Source organism: Haliotis rubra, unplaced genomic scaffold (genome assembly GCF_003918875.1).
Source record: "Haliotis rubra isolate DU_JTF1 unplaced genomic scaffold, ASM391887v1 Scf710, whole genome shotgun sequence".
Taxonomy (NCBI): domain Eukaryota; kingdom Metazoa; phylum Mollusca; class Gastropoda; order Lepetellida; family Haliotidae; genus Haliotis; species Haliotis rubra.
In genome coordinates, this window is record NW_025767425.1 from 238,041 (window position 1) to 257,714 (window position 19,674).

The 19,674-nt window shown below is 39.1% G+C and overlaps 1 protein-coding gene across 1 annotated transcript in view; it reads right to left on the reverse strand.

Moving 5' to 3' along the window:
- The window catches only part of LOC124259151 (FH1/FH2 domain-containing protein 3-like), a 144,017-nt gene that overhangs the window by 115,310 nt on the left and 9,033 nt on the right, over positions 1-19,674 (reverse strand).

Genomic DNA, 19,674 nt, shown 5'->3' on the forward strand with positions numbered 1-19,674 from the left:
TTAACATGAAGGTAAATACATATAATAGCTTTTCTTGGATTCATCCGTGCTTGAATTCTATTTTGGAGACTTAAGAAACTCCCTGCGCCATCGGTGAAGGTGATATGTTCATATATTCAATAAACCTTCCAGCATGTTGCAGATGCGCAATACCAGTGAACTCAGGGCAAAGACATGTTTACATACATGTGGTGCGCTGCGTTCTGGTGCACCGTCAGGTTGACGTGCCCATGCTGCCTGTTCTAACGGTCCATATTACCGTATTGTTTGACTGAGACGTTCATTATAGTATTGTTACTAATGTAGATGCCATTAGATAGACACAATAGATAGATGACAACCAAACACCATAACCACTGTGCACTACCTGTAATGCATTCAAGGCAATGCATTTTGTCCCTAAAACACATGACCAACTCTGCCTTCATCCTCGAAAATCTCCAGGGTATACGTTCCGATAAATCTATACTAGTGGAGATTTATCGCGGTCGGAACGTATACCCTGGAGATTATCAAGAATGCTCTGCCTTGTCATATAGAAAACCCAGAAATTAGGATATAAATTAAGATGAACTTGTGGGCTTAATGTTACTTTAAGGTTTCATATGAAACACAAGGACCGGTCATCTGGTGACAAGCCAGCACCTTGTGGAAAACAAATATCCTCATGCTGTAGTATTCTTATGTGTTATGAACACATCTCACGAACACACCATTCTGTCTGAAAGAAAGGCAATAACGATTATACATGCACAATGTTAACATGCAGAAACACTTAACTTACTAACTATTAGCTTATTATGTGTAATCCGGAAACGTTTAAAGCTCGTTATTTTCAACAAACTTACCAGTCGAAAGCCTCCATGATCCCAACATCGTAAAGGAGCTGATTAATTTTGTAATTCAACTAAATTATATCTCTACTCAATAGCTCGAAAAATGAAACCCTTCTGAGAGCTTTTCCTCTTCAGTCGCTGGCGAGTCTTGCAATGGCAATTAACGGTCCGGGGATGAACAAAATGGATGTATGGACGAGGTGTAATTTGTTTCCTTCCCAAAATATATACTGAGAATACTTTTTCTACCTGGGTTATGGTAATTGCAGCATGTTAGGTGAACGGCGAGAAACTGCTTGGGACGGTTCCAACTGTACCCAAAAAGTGGCGTTGCTTTGGCGCGTTAAACCAGAGAGACGTTAAGGATGATATCAGATGGCTGTTCAAACATGTTATTGTTTACAACATAATTCACAAACAGAGCTGATTAGAAATCCGATATAGCACCCCTGTTGTGATTGGGCTCATTTCTTATACACTTTAGGTAATTTGAAGTATTAAAGGAAAACTATTTGAATCTGGTGTCATCTGTGAGCATAGACTCGTAGATATGTCATAGATTAGACATTAGCTTAATATTTGGAGAGGGGGTGGTGGTGTTATTTTCGTCAGGAGACGCATCATATGAGATGTATTAGCAGTCGTTTTTGTGCGGATGTTATATTTAAGTACTAACCAGATATGCAAACATATCGTACAAGTGCGAAATCGGGAGAAAATAGATATTTTAGTCTTATAGATTTTCTGCGATATGACAACATTAATCTGCTGACGCTAGTGTGCAATATTCAACGATGGATAAATTTTGTTTATAATTTTAATGCTACATGCGTTCGTGGCCGAAAATTTAGCACCTAGTTCTACTTTTCTTACACGACAGAAACTTAAGAATGTATGGGTGGTAATTCACAGTCCAGTCATTTCAAGATGAGGACATCAGACATTGGATTCGCACGGTGTTCGGCGTGACGAGTGAACACTTTAACCACTAGGCTAATCCACCGTCCCCTTAAACCGTAAAAGGACAGAAGCTGATGTTTATTGAAATGAATGAATCGAATGTCATGTACATATCAGTTCCAGACATCTATGTATATTTTATATGCACTAAATCACCGAACATCAGAATCTGTATCTGTCTGGACATACTAACATGGCCAATAGTTGATATAGATTTCAGCAAAGTGTTACCACGTGAAAGAAGGCCAAGAGCAGTGGACGTGGACTCCATCTTTACGATGATCGTTACTGCAATACTTGGGCGGATATAGACTTGCAACAGTCACTGCGTTAAGACCGCTTTTTGTAACCGACTGCACAAGACCCGTGAAGGTCCGGGTTAGAATATTGGCCTTCAGTAACCCATGCTTGTCGTAAGAGGCGACTAACGGGATCGGGTGGTCAGGCTCGCTGACTTGGTTTGACACATGTCATCGTATCCCAGTTGCGCAGATCGATGCTCATGCTGTTGATCACTGGATTGTCTGGTCGATCATTTACAGTCCGCCGCCATATAGCTGGAATATTGCTGAGTGCGGCGTAAAACTAAACTCACTCACTCCAACTGCACACGATCTCAGCGCGACAGTCGTGAGTCTATGTTAACGCAAGGGCGTTACGATGACTTAAATTTAGCACTAAGATCGCTTCGTGCAAACGGACCCAGGCACGTTAGTGCTAAGGTGATCGTAACTCCCATACGTTAACTAAGGTTTACAACAGTCGTAGGTTTAGATCGCTTTATGCAACGGAGCCCTGGTCCCAAGCCACTGTCTTGTCTATGCGATGACATACAGGTTCTGGGGCGGTGGGGTAGCCTAGTGGTTAAAGTGTTCGCTCATCACGCTGAACACCCGGGTTCGATTCCCCACATGGGTACAATGTGTGAAGCCCATTTCTGGTGTTCCCCGCCGTGATATTGCTGGAATATTGCTAAAAGCGGCGTAAAACTAAACTTATTAAGGATCAAGATCTACCCTATCTTTGTCGTATTCCACACAGTTGGCTGTTTATACAAAATACATTTACTCAGCAATATCTGATTCTCTGTGCATCAGCAGAGAACAGTTGTATATATGGACAGGGGATGTTTGGTAGAATGACCTTCAAAACTCTATTTATTTACACCCTGCGACACGTTGTTCCAGAAATACCGGTTTAATAAAAAGTTTATTTAGGTAGGCGTCAGTACGGTTAGATGTCTCGTTACGACACTCGACAGGAATTCACAACAGGTTCTAACACGGTTATACATCAAAGATGCGCTGGTTATCCGAACTGCATGCGGTAAAGCATCTGTCGATCTGTATCATAGCCGCATAGCCCTGCGTCAGGTGTTTTCCGGTCAGTGGTGATTCATGGAGAGACAGCGCCCAGTCTCCGGCTATTTTACCCATACGTATTCCCTGTATGCGAGCTGTAATATCTTGTAACATAATTGCTTGCGTCGCATCTTCAAAACACCTGTCAAAAACTCACAAACACGTTCCTTGTCGAGTCACTATTCTCTGTTTAACCTTAAGATTTAAAGTCTTTGTCTAGAATTGTATATGTCGGTCGTTTTCTTCTGCAGTTTTTCCAGCTTCATGTAATCTAATACTCCAGTATAATCTTAGTGTGAGTTAACACTGTTTATTCACTCTTGAATACCTCCGATAATGGATCCTCCAGATGGCATACACGAATGAGCAATGATAAAATGGAATAAGGAATTAAAATGAGGAATTTTTATGGTAAATGTCAGATACCAAGTTCAATCGTCACTTATTCATATATTAGTTCTTTTAGGAAGGGACTTTCTGAATCAATAATGCATTAAGTATAGGAATATTCCGTACAGTATTAATCAGAATTAGATTGAACGTTTTCAGCAGTTTCATTGGAAAATATAAAAAGGTAAATTTATAATAGACGATTTATACTTTTAGTTTGTCTTATCTAAATTAGACAGTTAGAGTAATGTTTAGTGGCATTTCTTTTAGGAAGGGACAATTGAAACTGTCAACATTCTTAATCAAGACTGCATTCAGTATGGAATCTCCCGAGCATACTGTACTGCAGTAATACCGGAGCAGGGATTAAGAGAAAATACCATCACCCCGCATATATCGTTTAAGTTTTTATCAAGCATGCTAGCACTCGGTGTTATACAGAACAACAGTGAACTAAAAACAATGCAAACACAGCAATATAATAACATATGATAAACGACGTATGATGTAAGAAACAAAACCGAATAAAATCGGATTGTGCCGCTCCAATCAATCTGAAAGGCTACCGAAATGAAACAAAACACCCAAACATTAGAACATTGTACTTCCGAACATGACCTGGAACAATATATGTGTTGTGAAGAATGTGAGGTCCATTTGTGACGTCACAAAGGATGACCGAGACTTTCATTACATGGAGGCTTTGTTCAAAAGAATAAATCTACGTACGGTTTTGAGAAATAAACTGCCGATCAAGGGATTTGACCAAAACATAGTCTACACACTATATCGAAACGTTACTAGATTGAAACAGTTGCCGAAAAACTTCAAACATAAGGTTCAAATCACAACTATATAGAAAATCTTTGAAGGGAATGCATAAGAAAAGCCAGATTTATGGATGTCAACTTCTTTATTGTGAATAACACGACGTTTCGGAGTGTATGCTTGCTTCTTCATCTCACCTGAATAACACGACGTTTCGGAGTGTATGCGTGCTCCTTCATCTCACATGATGAAGGAGCAAGCATACACTCCGTAACGTCGTGTTATTCACAATAAAGTAGTTGACATCCATAAATCTTGCTTCTCTTAAAACTATAATGGTACCCGTATGAAATACATCACCATTGAATACCCATGTCTTGTTAATTTCATTTCAGCCATAATCAAATTATATACCTCCATTTTCCCTGCTGTATATTTTGAACCTGTAAACCACTTCCATTATAACGCTACAGGTCATGATCGGGAAGTTTTGCAACAAACTGCGCATGTGTGTAAATGCTAGAACAAGAACGATGATATTAAACAAGGCAAAGCTACGTGTAACTGGACAACATCAACACATGTTTACCATTGTCGCTTTTCAAAACGTTTCACGTTCGCTGCGTTCTTAGGCTGTAGTCTGGAAAAGTACCAAAATCAAGGAACATTAAAAATGCTTGAACTTTAAATAAAATGGGCGGACTGCATCCAGGATATATATACATACCATCAAAGACATCTATAAACAACTTCCTGATGTGTATTTAGAGTGATGTTCAGCGTGTTTGTAAGTGTTCAAATTACGTGGGCGGGCTGGCTTAGAAATAACAAAGGAACACGCGAGAAACAAGTGCGAATGTTCCAATTTTGTCCTTCCTCCCAGGTGAATTTATGTGGTTTCTGTGTCACATACCGGTGTATATGAAATATTATCTATATCGAATTGCATATAGCCACCTGTTAGCATGTTTGAAGTACGGACGCATGAATCATCAACAGTAACAACCGACCTTTACAATCTCCAACCCGATGATTGAATTTATATACAGTCGAGAAAACCGACATTTGTGTTTCCATCAACAACTCATAAAAATGTGCAATATTATGGGGATGCTTGACGTATATTTCCTTGCAGTAACATCTACAGGTTGAAATACATCTACATCACAAAGCTGCAAATTCCAAACATCTAACAGTGAGTGGGTGAAGTTGGTTTTACGCCGCTTTTAGCAGTATTCCAGCAACATCACGGCGGGAGACACCAGAAATGGGCTTCCCACATTGTACCCATGTGGGGAATCGAACCCGGGTCTTCGGCGAGACGAGCGAACACTTTAACCACTAGACTACCCCCTCCGCCCCTCCAAACATCTAACAACTCAGATTTATTAAGATATAACTGATTTCAGACCTGCTTCCAAACATCGATAAATCAGTAAGGCAATTTTAGCGGCAAGATTTACCTGAAAACACTTCTTCAAAATATAACATAGAAGAAATACAGATAAGAAATAAAGAATTGACTGTATGTTTACACTTCAAATACATCTCATTCACCATGTTGAATTAAATACAGCCTTGGGCTCTGTATATCATGTGATGTCATTATTTATACCCCTCCGGTATATAACTTTATATCGTGTGATAACATCGTTAATACCCCTTCTGTCTCCACGCAACCTTACAATATCAATCAAAACAACATTTACCGTTTTTCAGCAAGTTTATCAGAACACTTCAAAGAGTGAATTGATTACAGTTGATTTATACCTTTAGTTTGTCTTATCAAAATTAGAAATAGACTGTTAGAGTAATGTTCAGTGGCATTTATCTCCAGACCCCAGACCCAGAAGGGATTTAACGACGAGTGTGCAAAGATCTCCGAACCAACGTACAAGATAAAGTGGCGCAGTGCTTATTTCACTCTTAGACGTATTGAGGCCATACTTTACGAAGCGTTAGAGATGAAAACAACCAGTGAAACTGATGTAAGAGAAACGCCAAGTTAGCACCAGATAAATAGCATATGGAAAGTATCAATGTTTTGGTTGGTTTTTTTTACAATTTGTGTTGGATTTCAATTTCAAATGCCAAATGAAGACAATTTACAAATAAGTTTAACCCCCCTTTTTTGCATTATTCGATATGAATTTTTTATTATATTTTTTAAACTGGATCACGTACTCACAATCAGAGTGTATTCAGTGATAACACTACCGTCACGACCAGCCGCTGTGTGCTGTTTAAAGCAGATTGTACTGCGCTTCGAACAATAACCATGACAATAGCGACGGAGTTACCTCCCATTAATAGCTCTCCGGAAGACCGCGACATCATCAGTGAAATCATTTCAAAGTTTCGCTGTATGGGTCTCTAATAATATATATATGATTTTGCTGACACGATAATGATCAGTCTGCAAATTACGAGCGAGTATTTACACTTTATTTAACAGTCCTGGAAGAAAGACTTTTCTTTCAACCAAAACCACAACAGACAGTGCTCCACCGTTTGTAGACAAACGCTTAGTCTCTGAATATATATAGTTTTGATAGTGACAAATAAACCCATTTAAATTGAAATGGAGCCCCAGTCAGATGGGAAATTCAGAACCTGAGGAAATCTAGACTTGCTTCATTTAGGACTTTAGCATTGCAAGGAGGGAGTCGCTAGGCAGCAGGGAAAATAACGTGGTTCAGGAACTGTGAGACAGACGAGACCGTTCGGTATGACTTGCTCTACCAGAGTAGGCTACCATAGATGCCAATACTGTCATGGAAATATAAAAACTACGTGCAACCTCCAATCTGTTCCAGACACTATCAATATTAAGTCGTAACTTTAGAGGCCAACGTCGATGTCAATACCTAATACAGTGCCTAACTTAATGGCTCAACATCCATAATTTACTTTACCATGCCAAATCGATGCCAGTACCGAAAACATTCATAATCAGTGTCTAACATCGGGCATCATGACAACCAATATACTTTCTGCATACGCTACAAAAGTATTACTTTATATTAATGCAATGAGAGTGACAACTATATGTGAAACTGAACCAATGATTAGATAAACGTGAAGACAGATTTCTTCATTTGCGAAGGATGAGTTCGAAGTCAGGAGAAGCTGTTTTTTGTTCTTTAACGTCGCGCTCAGCAATATGCCAGCCATATGGGGGAGGTCTTAAATAATCGAGTCTGGACCACACCATCCAGTGATCAACATGAGTAAAATGGGATACGATGAAATGTGTCAATCAAGTCAACGAGCCAAACCACCCGATTTCGTTAGTCGTCTCTTTCGACAAGTATGGGTTACTGAAGACCAGTTCTAACCCGGATCTTCATGAGGCAAGCAAGCATGGGTTGCTGAAGACCAATTCTAACCCGGATCTTCAAGAAGGTAATTATAACGTGGGCTGAACCACCGGTACTGGCTGGTATTACACACATGGCCATTAACTGTCAACATACGTAATCCTATAACAAACAGACACAATCTGCTGACATCATTGCCTTGTTGTGCAGCACAACATGACGTCATCGTGCGGCAAGGTGCGTTAAGATAAACATCTGTAATTTTGTTGCTATTAAGAAAACCCTTCTGTTTAGATAAATACATTCTTGAACGTTTGTGATAAAAGCGTTGATGGAGAGATCATTTACATAGTTTAAAAAATTTAATCTCACAAAACTTAATTTCTCCAACTCAGGATAATAATGGTTTTATAATGGGAGATAGATCAAACCTTCGTCAGATCCCCTGCATATAATATATGTCGAATTACCCTGATACCCAAAGGGTTGCTCCTTTTTAACACATTACGTCAGTGTATTTCGAGTGACAGGAAAACGTTTCTTTTACGTGGCTATGAACACAATTCAAGCCAAGACGTAACGGGATTCACCAAGAATGAGCTTCACAGATGGGACATGATCTATTAGCATTATGCAATACTCCAGATGAAGTACATTTGACAAGATTTCACTTTAATCGCGTACTCTTTGATTGAGACTGAAGAAAATACTCCAAACCAATTACATTAAATTCAATACTGCCTTATTGTTCCAAAATCTGAACAGCGTGATGTACTTATGATGACTTATGCATGTTGACTAGCGCATGCCTGAGTATACAATGAATATAAAATGCCTTCTGGAAAGTGGTCACATACAACAAAAGTAATATTTGGGATTACTAGCCTTGCTCCAAGGCTGTACTGAATGCTAAGCCCATGGATGTAGAGTAACTCTATGCTTTAAAGAGGCAAGTCCAGATAAGGGGACAGTACAAGGAAGCCAGTATTTATATTTTTCTAGAAATGATCATTTAAACTATAAATTATTACCTTAGTCTAGGATTACCCTCTCTCAGTAAAGAACAGATTCTGGTACTTTTTTTGGTTGATTTACATCCAGGTTTACTCGTAGAAAGTGGGTTCGAATCCCGGAACAGTACCAGAATCTGAACTTTACTGAGAAAGTGTAATCCCAAATATAACATTTTTTGTTGTAGCGCATATCTCCAAGACAATAGTTATTTTAAACATATTTTCCAGATTATCTAAATAATCAGAACAAAATGTCACTACAAAACACTGGCGTCATTACGTTAGTACTGTCGATCACGGCCCCCGTATTTAGAAATGGTTTTATTCGGCTAGAATTACAGGACTTCATCATTCAGTACATCCTTGAAGCGTGTCTTATACGCATGTAAAGACAGATGGCGCTGCTTAGACCACACAGCCAATATAAGCACTCATCTGGTTCCTGTATTTGTGTTTGTACACGTGGTTGGTCAGCAGTGGCCGTAAGGAGGCTGATCTGACCACAGCCAGCGGGTCATCACTGGGTCATGGGCGGCCATGTTGATATATCTTCAGGAATGTCCGGTCATGTTTTGTCTCATATATATCAGCACGTGGCACGTGAGCATCTCCCACTGGCCAATAAATGCATTTGTCGGAGAAGATCAAAGAAACTGATATTTGCACTTCATTAGTCGAGGTCAAGGTCTGGATGGTCACTTTGGCAGTTTGTTCTAGGATTCTTGTCAATATTGTGGTTGCTTCGGAAAATGCCTGACCATCAGAAGCGGGAATATGAGCATGATGAGGCGGTTTATATCCTGCATGAAAATACCATGAATCGGTAGCATTATTACAATCCCATAAATCCGTAGTATGCATCATATTACCTTGAATCAACAGTATGCATTTAAATACTATGAAAGAAAATCTGCCGCAAATACGACAATCAATAGTATGCATCAGAAGACCACCCAATTTGCATTAGAATATCATCCATCTGTATTAAAATAACAGTGTACTGTTCTCTTCTGCGTTAGAATACTATTAAGCAGTAGGCACTAGTAGGCATTCCATTTTCCTTTTAACGCCCAAAATCCCGTTTAGAAATGTCTAAGCAATGAACGTGCACGCATTGACATATTGGACCAGGGGTGGGAATAACTTTAAAATTGCAAGTGCACTCTGGTACAGTGGCACATGTAAAATCACTTGCCCTGATAATTTTTCCATTATACCGGCCGTTTTCTTGTTGATTTTTAAAAATAAACAACATAAATAACATTGGAAAGTCAACTGGACACCGGTACAGTGTAATATGCAAATTTGCTTGCCCGACAGAAAAAAACACTGGACTCGGACGTCGGGCAATGGGTTATTTCAACCCCGCTGGACACATACCAGAGCATAGAATCATGACTGCATGGTGCTGAAAAGTGTTCATCACTGTCACAGAAAAACAATGTACAAACGTTATGGATAACAACTTGTTGATTTCGTGAGTGCGACGTTTCGACACAGATTCTTGTACCGAGTCTTGTACCTGCTTCACAATGGTACACGAATCTGCATCGGAACGTCGCACTCACGAGACAAAAGAAGTTGTTCTTCATAAAATTTATAAATTTGGTGGGACGGTGGGGTAGCCTAGTAGTTAAAGTGTTGGCTCGTCACGCCGAGGACACGGGTTCGATTCCCCACATGGGCACAGTGTGTGAAGCCCATTTTTGGTGTCCCCGCCGTGATGTTGCTGGAATATTGCTAAAAACCCGGTAAGACCACACTCACTCACTCACTAACTCACTATAAATTTGGTACTTCCCAACTTCTAAAATGCCATTCAAAGACGTCAGCCATATAAATGTTAACACTACAATCACCTTTACAAACAGACAATTGATACATCATAATAACAAGCTGGATATGCTGTATTATGCTGTATGCGAGTGAGAGCTGCAGTAACACCCCATCAGTAGCAGCACATCAGTAATACCATCACGTCAGAAGCTGGGAGGAGGATCTTGCATGCAGATGATGGTTACCACATTGGTGGAACCAACAGGATATGTGCTGATAGACCTACGGTCAATGGTTTAGTGATGTGTAAAGATTGACCTCGGTTTACAGTTCATGTAATCATAACTTCCAAAACTTATGGCACTGCCAAATATGTTGCTATGGAAGCTGGTAGATCAACTGAGAATAAAGGAAACAACAGCTATATCACTTGTAGTAAGTCACCGCTTGATGATATCATAGTGTGTGTGGTGACAAGGTATCGTGGCGTCGGGAGTCTACTGCCAAGATATATACTACCAATCAAATGTTTAGACTCCAAATTGCTTTTTCAAATTTCTCCACTAACTTTGGGGAACCAACTGCAAACTTTATGCAGATGAATTGCACGAGGATCATGCATTAAATTGCTAAAAAGCATGTGCAAATATCCTGCATGTGAACAGCTGTGTTGTGGTGTAAACGTTTGTTAAAAATTCGCCAATTTTCACTCAGTTTCATCATTTTTTTTTAACCCATGACAATAATCGTTTCAACGTTACGAATTTGTTTTACAATACATCAGTTCATGTGTAAACAGTACCTTTAAACAGTATGGAAAATTCGCAAAATCTAGTTTAGAAGAGTTGACTTAAGTAAGTGGCTACATTTACATTAGTGAGTCTAAACTTTTGATGGGGAGTATAGGTGGGAAGGAGGACGGTTCTTCTGTGGGATTTGGGAATCAAAAATGCTCGATATGTAAAGAGTGCAATAGAAATATATGCAATAGATATATTTTCTACACAAATGCATAACATTTGTAAACATAATGTCAAATGCGTGTTAAAGGCTTTCCAGGAACAAATCTCAGTCTCAGAAATGTTGGGACCACGGACAACTCCATTGCGTTCCTAATTTATACCTATATATGTATTATTGATTGACTTAACAGTCACATATGGTCATCACTTGTTTTTAAGCCTGCTGTTAATATCAAGTAATCGCAATACTGTTGGTTTATTGATATGGTCTCTGGATTCTCAGGGTGGTTTGGTGTTTGTAAAAAGAAACATTTCATGGCTAGGACTAGATTGCAGCGGTAAATAATTGTCAACCACAGTTTCGTAATCATATATACGATACCACGTTGTAATGAAGTGTTTTCAAAACGTAACTGAATGCTAAAGTACTAGGTGACATTACCCCAATTCATTCATAACGTTGTGATAACGTGTTTGTAGGGTAGTGTCGTACACTTTACACTACACAATCTAAACTGCCCACAAATTCCGTATCAAAACTATCATTTTTTTCAAGTGTCATTGAATGTTTATTGAATCATTTTGTTCCATCATACTCCAAGAACGCTATCTGGAGCGTACGCTACACCACAGGGGCTTGTAACGCTTGTAACTGCCATCAAGGTATATACTAAGACCCCGTCAGTGACAGTATATACCTTGATGGCAGTTTTTAGCGTTACAAGCCACTAAGACCCTGTCAGTGACAGTATATACCTTGATGGCAGTTTTAGCGTTACAAGCACTACTTAGACCCCGTCAGTGACAGTATATACCTTGATGGCAGTTTTTAGCGTTACAAGCCACTAAGACCCCGTCAGTGACAGTATATACCTTGATGGCAGTTTTAGCGTTCCAAGCACTACTAAGACCCCGTCAGTGACAGTATATACCTTGATGGCAGTTTTTAGCGTTACAAGCCACTAAGACCCCGTCACTGACAGTATATACCTTGATGGCAGTTCTTAGCGTTACAAGCACTACTAAGACCCCGTCAGTGACAGTATATACCTTGATGGCAGTTTTTAGCGTTACAAGCCACTAAGACCCCGCCAGTGACAGTATATACCTTGATGGTAGCTTTTAGCGTTACAAGCCACTAAGACCCCGTCAGTGACAGTATATACCTTGATGGCAGTTTTTAGCGTAACACTACTAGCTTTTAGCGTTAGTACTACTAAGACCCCGTCAGTGACAGTATATACCTTGATGGCAGTTTTTAGCGTTACAAGCACTACTAAGACCCCGTCAGGGACAGATGATACCTTGATGGCAGTTTTAGCGTTACAAGCCCCTGTGCGCTACACTGTAAACCCGGCGACAGCATCTACTACAGTGAAGGGGGTGCATGTTGTGAAGCTCCCTGTACACGGTGAGGTGGAAGATGAGCGCCAGATGCGGGGCTCTATCTATAGCACCCCTGTATCCATGTGTAACGCCATCCTCCCTCTCTCTGAAGCAGGGGAGCATCTGCACGACGCCATGTTGCCATGAATGAACACAGACGTGTATGTGTTGTTAAATCACTAATTCAATAAATGATACATCATCAACTCCACATTTAAGACGTCGAGATATATTGATAATATGACCAGGGCTCCAGATAAGGGCCGTATGGGCGTATGTACGGATAAAAAATATGCACGATACAGTAGGAAATATTTTTAAAAACGTAGCAGATACGCACCACAGCAATGGTGTACGGTCTTAGAATCATTTACACTCGTATTTATCGGAAAAAGTATTGTTTTAGTGTTTATTGACCTGTTTTTTACCGTTTACACAAGAGTACCAATGTTGTGGTGCATATATGAAACGAAACACAAGGTTACTGATACTCCATTAATTTCCATTCAGTACTCTAAATGTACTCTTAAGGTTTTCCAGTACTCTTATATTGAAAAAATAAGGAGTACGTACTCCTGATGTTGAAAAATTATCTGGAGCCCTGATATGACTCGAAAGAAAGCACTGATATGATAGTTGTTAGAATGTTGTGTATCAATTGATGAAATTGTTGAAATTCATTATTTAAATCAATAATAAAAAGATCATCGTTTCTTGGAAGTATGACTATAGCTATATGGGGTATTTACTAGTTTCTTAACATGAAAGCATGTGCATAGGATTATAATAATGTGCAACCGATAAATATATTAGCAAAGGGCTTGTTCAATATGGGAAATCTGTGATAAAATTAAATGTGTTGGAGCGTTCTATTGTATTCTTTGTAAGAATGAAATAATAATTATTTCTTTATCTCATACATAATCAGATTACGAATATAATAGATATGGTTTTCATATAACACACCGAAATTTGAAGTATCCAGCACATGTATAGAGATATTGTACATTCGGTGAATTGATATTCCCTACGCGGTTCAAACTGTTCGTGTGACTTTACAATTTGTATCAATGACACGAAGAGAAAGGAAACCGTTTTATAGGACTACAGTTAATCTTTCACGACTAGGCAAGGCAGCATAACATTACAATCGTGGGTGGTTTTTAAAAAAAAATTTTGATCCGTATATGTTATAAAGAAAATGTACCACCATAAGTATGAAGACCATATTCCCCACACACACCTCACACCCCCCCCACACCCCTCCAATTAAAGAAATTGAAGGGGTGACAACCATTATTGGCATGATTATATATGTATATACATAGCGTATATCTGATGTGCACAGCTCTTTATGATAACCAATGTGTAGACCACATATCAAATGTGTGTATATCGTTGTATATCTCATGTATTCACCTCCAGAAACCACGAACACCAGACCCTCATCCCGTGTGCATATGCAACGTGTATGTTATCTGTACAACTCTATGTGATAACCAGTATGAAGATCATCCCCCAATATGTATGCATATACATGGTATATTTGATGTGTACATGCTCAATATAATAACAAGTTTGAAGACCATATCCCCAAATATATGTGTACATACAGCGTATATACAAAGAAAATCAGACGTGTACTGCTCTACATGACAGCAAATATGAATGAGTGAGTTTAGTTTTACGCCACTTTTAGCAATATTCCAGCTATATCATAGTGAGAGACACCAGTAAGCAAGTATATGAAGATCATACTCCAAATATATATGTATGTATATACAGGGTATATCTGATGTGTGCAGCTCTATATGATAGCTAGCCTGCTCCCAATATACATGTATATGTATATGTATATACAGGGTATATCTGATGTGTGCAGCTCTATATGATAGCAAGCCTGCTCCCAATATACATGTATATGTATATGTATATACAGGGTATATATGATGTGTACAGCTCTATATGATAGCAAGCCTGCTCCCAATATACATGTATATGTATATGTATATACAGGGTATATCTGATGTGTGCAGCTCTATATGATAGCAAGCCTGTCCCAACATATACATGTATATGTATATGTATACAGGGCATATATGGTGTGTACAGCTCTATATATGATAGCAAGCCTGCTCCCAATATACATGTATATGTATATGTATATACAGGGTATATATGGTGTGTACAGCTCCATATGATAGCAAGCCTGCTCCCAACATACATGTATATGTATATGTATATACAGGGTATATATGGTGTGTGCAGCTCTATATGATAGCTAGCCTGTCCCAACATACATGTATATGTATATGTATATACAGGGTATATATGGTGTGTACAGCTCTATATGATAGCAAGCCTGCTCCCAATATACATGTATATGTATATGTATATACAGGGTATATATGGTGTGTGCAGCTCTATATGATAGCTAGCCTGCTCCCAATATACATGTATATGTATATGTATATACAGGGTATATATGGTGTGTACAGCTCTATATGATAGCAAGCATGCTCCCAATATACATGTATATGTATATGTATATACAGGGTTATATCTGATGTGTGCAGCTCTATGATGTAAGCCTGTCCCAATATACATGTATATGTATATGTATATACAGGGTATATATGGTGTGTACAGCTCTATATGATAGCAAGCCTGCTCCCAATATACATGTATATGTATATGTATATACAGGGTATATATGGTGTGTACAGCTCTATATGATAGCAAGCCTGCTCCCAATATACATGTATATGTATATGTATATACAGGGCATATATGGATGTGTACAGCTCTATATGATAGCAAGCCTGCTCCCAATATACATGTATATGTATATGTATATACAGGGTATATCTGATGTGTACAGCTCTATATGATAGCTAGCCTGCTCCCAATATACATGTATATGTATATGTATATACAGGGTATATCTGATGTGTGCAGCTCTATATGATAGCTAGCCTGCTCCCAATATACATGTATATGTATATGTATATACAGGGTATATCTGATGTGTGCAGCTCTATATGATAGCTATACATGTATATGCTCCCAATATACATGTATATGTATATGTATACAAGGGTATATATTGTGTGTACAGCTCTATATGATAGCTAAGCATGCTCCCAATATACATGTATATGTATATGTATATACAGGGTATATCTGATGTGTGCAGCTCTATATGATAGCAAGCCTGCTCCCAATATACATGTATATGTATATGTATATACAGGGTATATATGGTGTGTACAGCTCTATATGATAGCAAGCCTGCTCCCAATATACATGTATATGTATATGTATATACAGGGTATATATGGTGTGTACAGCTCTATATGATAGCAAGCTATGCTCCCCAATATACATGTATATATGTATATGTTTATACAGGGTATATATGGTGTGTACAGCTCTATATGATAGCAAGCCTGCTCCCAATATACATGTATATGTATATGTATATACAGGGTATATCTGATGTGTGCAGCTCTATATGATAGCAAGCATGCTCCCCATACATACATGTATATGTATATGTATATACAGGGTATATATGATGTGTGCAGCTCTATATGATAGCAAGCCTGCTCCCAATATACATGTATATGTATATGTATATACAGGGTATATCTGATGTGTGCAGCTCTATATGATAGCAAGCCTGCTCCCAATATACATGTATATGTATATGTATATACAGGGTATATCTGATGATGACGGCCACTTATGAAGACTTCCGCAGACTAAACACCGCCCCTTACAACTACAGCGCCAGCCTACACCTCTAACCTTATCTATAGTGTGTACACACACAGCAGAGAGGCCGCCCCGTAGACTATAGCAGCTTGTCCAACTCTGATTCTCCGATAACGCCGAGCCCCATACACTTCTCTACATAACTGGTGTCGTTTTCGTCTGGCCCAATGTATGTTGTTCTGTGTGATATGCGTGTTATACTTCAACGTTAATGTACAACAATGACATTGTGTGATACCACGTTGGTAATAGAGTTGCAGTACACGGTACATCTGGTGCTTCATTGCATGGTGGGGGCGGTGGGGTAGCCGAGTGGATAAAGCGTTCGCTTGTCACGCCGAAGACCTGGGTTCGATTCGCCACATGGGTACGATGTGTGAAGCCCATTTCTGGTGTCCCCGGCCGTGATATTGCTGGAAGATTGCTAAAAGCGGCGTGAAACCAAACTCACTCACTCACTAGTACTCATGGGTGCTTTATTGCATGGTAACAATTGTCCATAATGACTAGTATCAAGTTAGTGCCAAGATCTAGTGTATTCTATAAACTATATATTGTATTATCAGAATTAAATCTTCAGCAAGATGTACTTGCACTTTTATGCATGATATAAAATGATTTTTTTAAACTGTTGTTGTTTTAATCAGCGTTACAGACCAACTGATATTAAACGTAATGCAATAAATAAACTCTTATCTGAGTTAAAAACAAAACAAAAGGGCATGTACATTAATCTCAGATAGATATAGGTTGGGTCTGCATTGTAAGGGATGGGCTCTGAATTTGCTTCAGCAGCTATTTAGAACAGTTATCACAACACATCTCTGTGACACTGTACCGTTAGGCGCACCAACATAATGTAACACGTGTGTGCGCGTTGAGATATAGGAAGATCCTCAAAGCAGATTAAGGCTGACATTTTCCACACAACGACCGGGCAACCAGTGCAGAAAACCTTCTGTATACCGACCCCTCAATAATCCGGTATCCTCTATTCCCGTTATCCCCGTTGAAATTAATCAAGTGTACTATCAAACATATGATATACACATTTTGTATAAAACGTTTTGATCTACATTTACATCTGATATTCTCATTAACATACATATAGGCAATTCCAGATTCTGACGGACAGGATATCGTTCAGCCAGCTGTGTTGGTTTAGAGGCGTGAGAGGCGCGTGTGGAGAAGAAGAAATATACAAAGGATAAATGCCGGGGTTTTGTCTATTCTGGATAATGTGGTCTTTAGTCGATGGTACTTGAAACTGAATACCATTCCATCACATTTTAGATGAGACCATTTAAGTTTATCGGTTTTTGTATAGTTAAAGACAATAATTGTCATTTATAAGTTAAAATGATGGGAAAATTGCCTAATGCCTGTTTTCTCTTTAAATATTTGGAATGTGTCGGAATAATAGTTACATAAAGCCCCGTAGTTGTAATAGTAAGGATATAATAAATACATAACAAGAGAGTAAAAGAATATCTTTGAAAAAAACGCATAATAAACGTAGAATACTGCAATATATATGCATTCGCTGCACTGAGAAACCATTCCTCAGACAGGATGGTATTCTGTCAGATGGGCAGGAAAACCATCTCTTTAATTCTCTAATGTAGTGATAATATAAGTGTTAACATTCTCACGCCCGACAAGCAAGTTCTCACTTCCATCGGTATTTGCTGCTGATATGAAGACAGATTTTCCCCGTAAAAATTCCCATAACAAGAGTAAACCCAGTACTGACAGGAAAGAGGCAGACATATAATAAGTAGAACAGCTGATTTAGTTGACTAAAGCAGATCCTGGCAGTGTGTATGGTATTTATGTAGTGGTTACCGACGGCGATGAAGCATACACATGTTCAACAAGCTAACGCCGACCCACATATCCACCATTTAGGAATCCTTATCTGCCTTGCTTCGAAACCTAAAGTCATAACTGCCAATGTTCAGTGGCTGCCCTTCCCTGACCAGTCCGTGTGTTACATCTACCGACAGGTGAGGTGTGTAATTACCCAGCCAAACAGCTGTATATCACCCGAGTACGCCAGGACCGACATGACTAGGCGTGGGCGACGAACAACAGCAGCAAGGGGAGATAACACGTTACCAGAGCAAATACATCTGGACCGGAAGTTTCGCAGTTTGAGCCAAGTAAGTGTTGATCCCAGTACAGAAAGGCCGTTAGTCTGCCTAACAGGCCCACAAGCGAATTAATTTCCAATCCGCCCAGCCCTTTCTGCAATGCCAAAGCTCTAAATGAAGCAAGTCTAGATTTCCCCCTGGAGGTTCTCTTCTCACTGGGGCTCCTTTCAATTTAAAAGGAATCGTTTGTTTCTATCAACTTTATATAAAGGATGTATTCTGCCTTTCTGTAATATTTGTTAAACTAAGTTGAAATATAAGACACACCTCTAGAATAGAACGTAAATACAGTAATACAGGGAGGATGCATTTATGGATGACAACGTCCTTATAACACAAGGCGTGACGTTTGGGTATAGATTCTCATACCGTTGTCAAGCAAGAGCGATAACTGTGTGAGAATCCAGGGCTCCAGATAATTTTTCAACATCAGGAGTACGTACTCCGTATTTTTTCAATATAGGAGTACTGGAAAAACTTAAAGAGTACATTTCGATTACAGAATGGAATTAAATGGAGTATCAGTAAGCTTCTGTTTCATTTCATATATGCACCACAACATTGCTACTCTTGTGTACACAGGTAGGAAAAACAATAAAACAAAAAAAGTTCAGTCTGTAAATGATTCTAAGACCGTACACCATTGCTGTGGTGCGTATCTGCTACGTTTTCTAAATTATTTCCTACCGTATCGTGCATATATTTTATCCGTACATACGCCCATACGGCCCTTATCTGGAGCCCTGGATTCTATGCCTAAACGTCGCATCAAATGAACTAAAAAAGTTGCCATAACAGCATCTTGCCTTTATTATTGCGTAGTAATAGTATATATGTTTTCCTGCATCCTTGACAGTTTACTACACGTGGTCCTCCCCTCACCCCGTCACACACACGTGCATGCACGCAGCCAAACTCAACCCGTTTTGTCATACATGGATGGCATGCTCATATTCGCTCATGCTGTCGGCC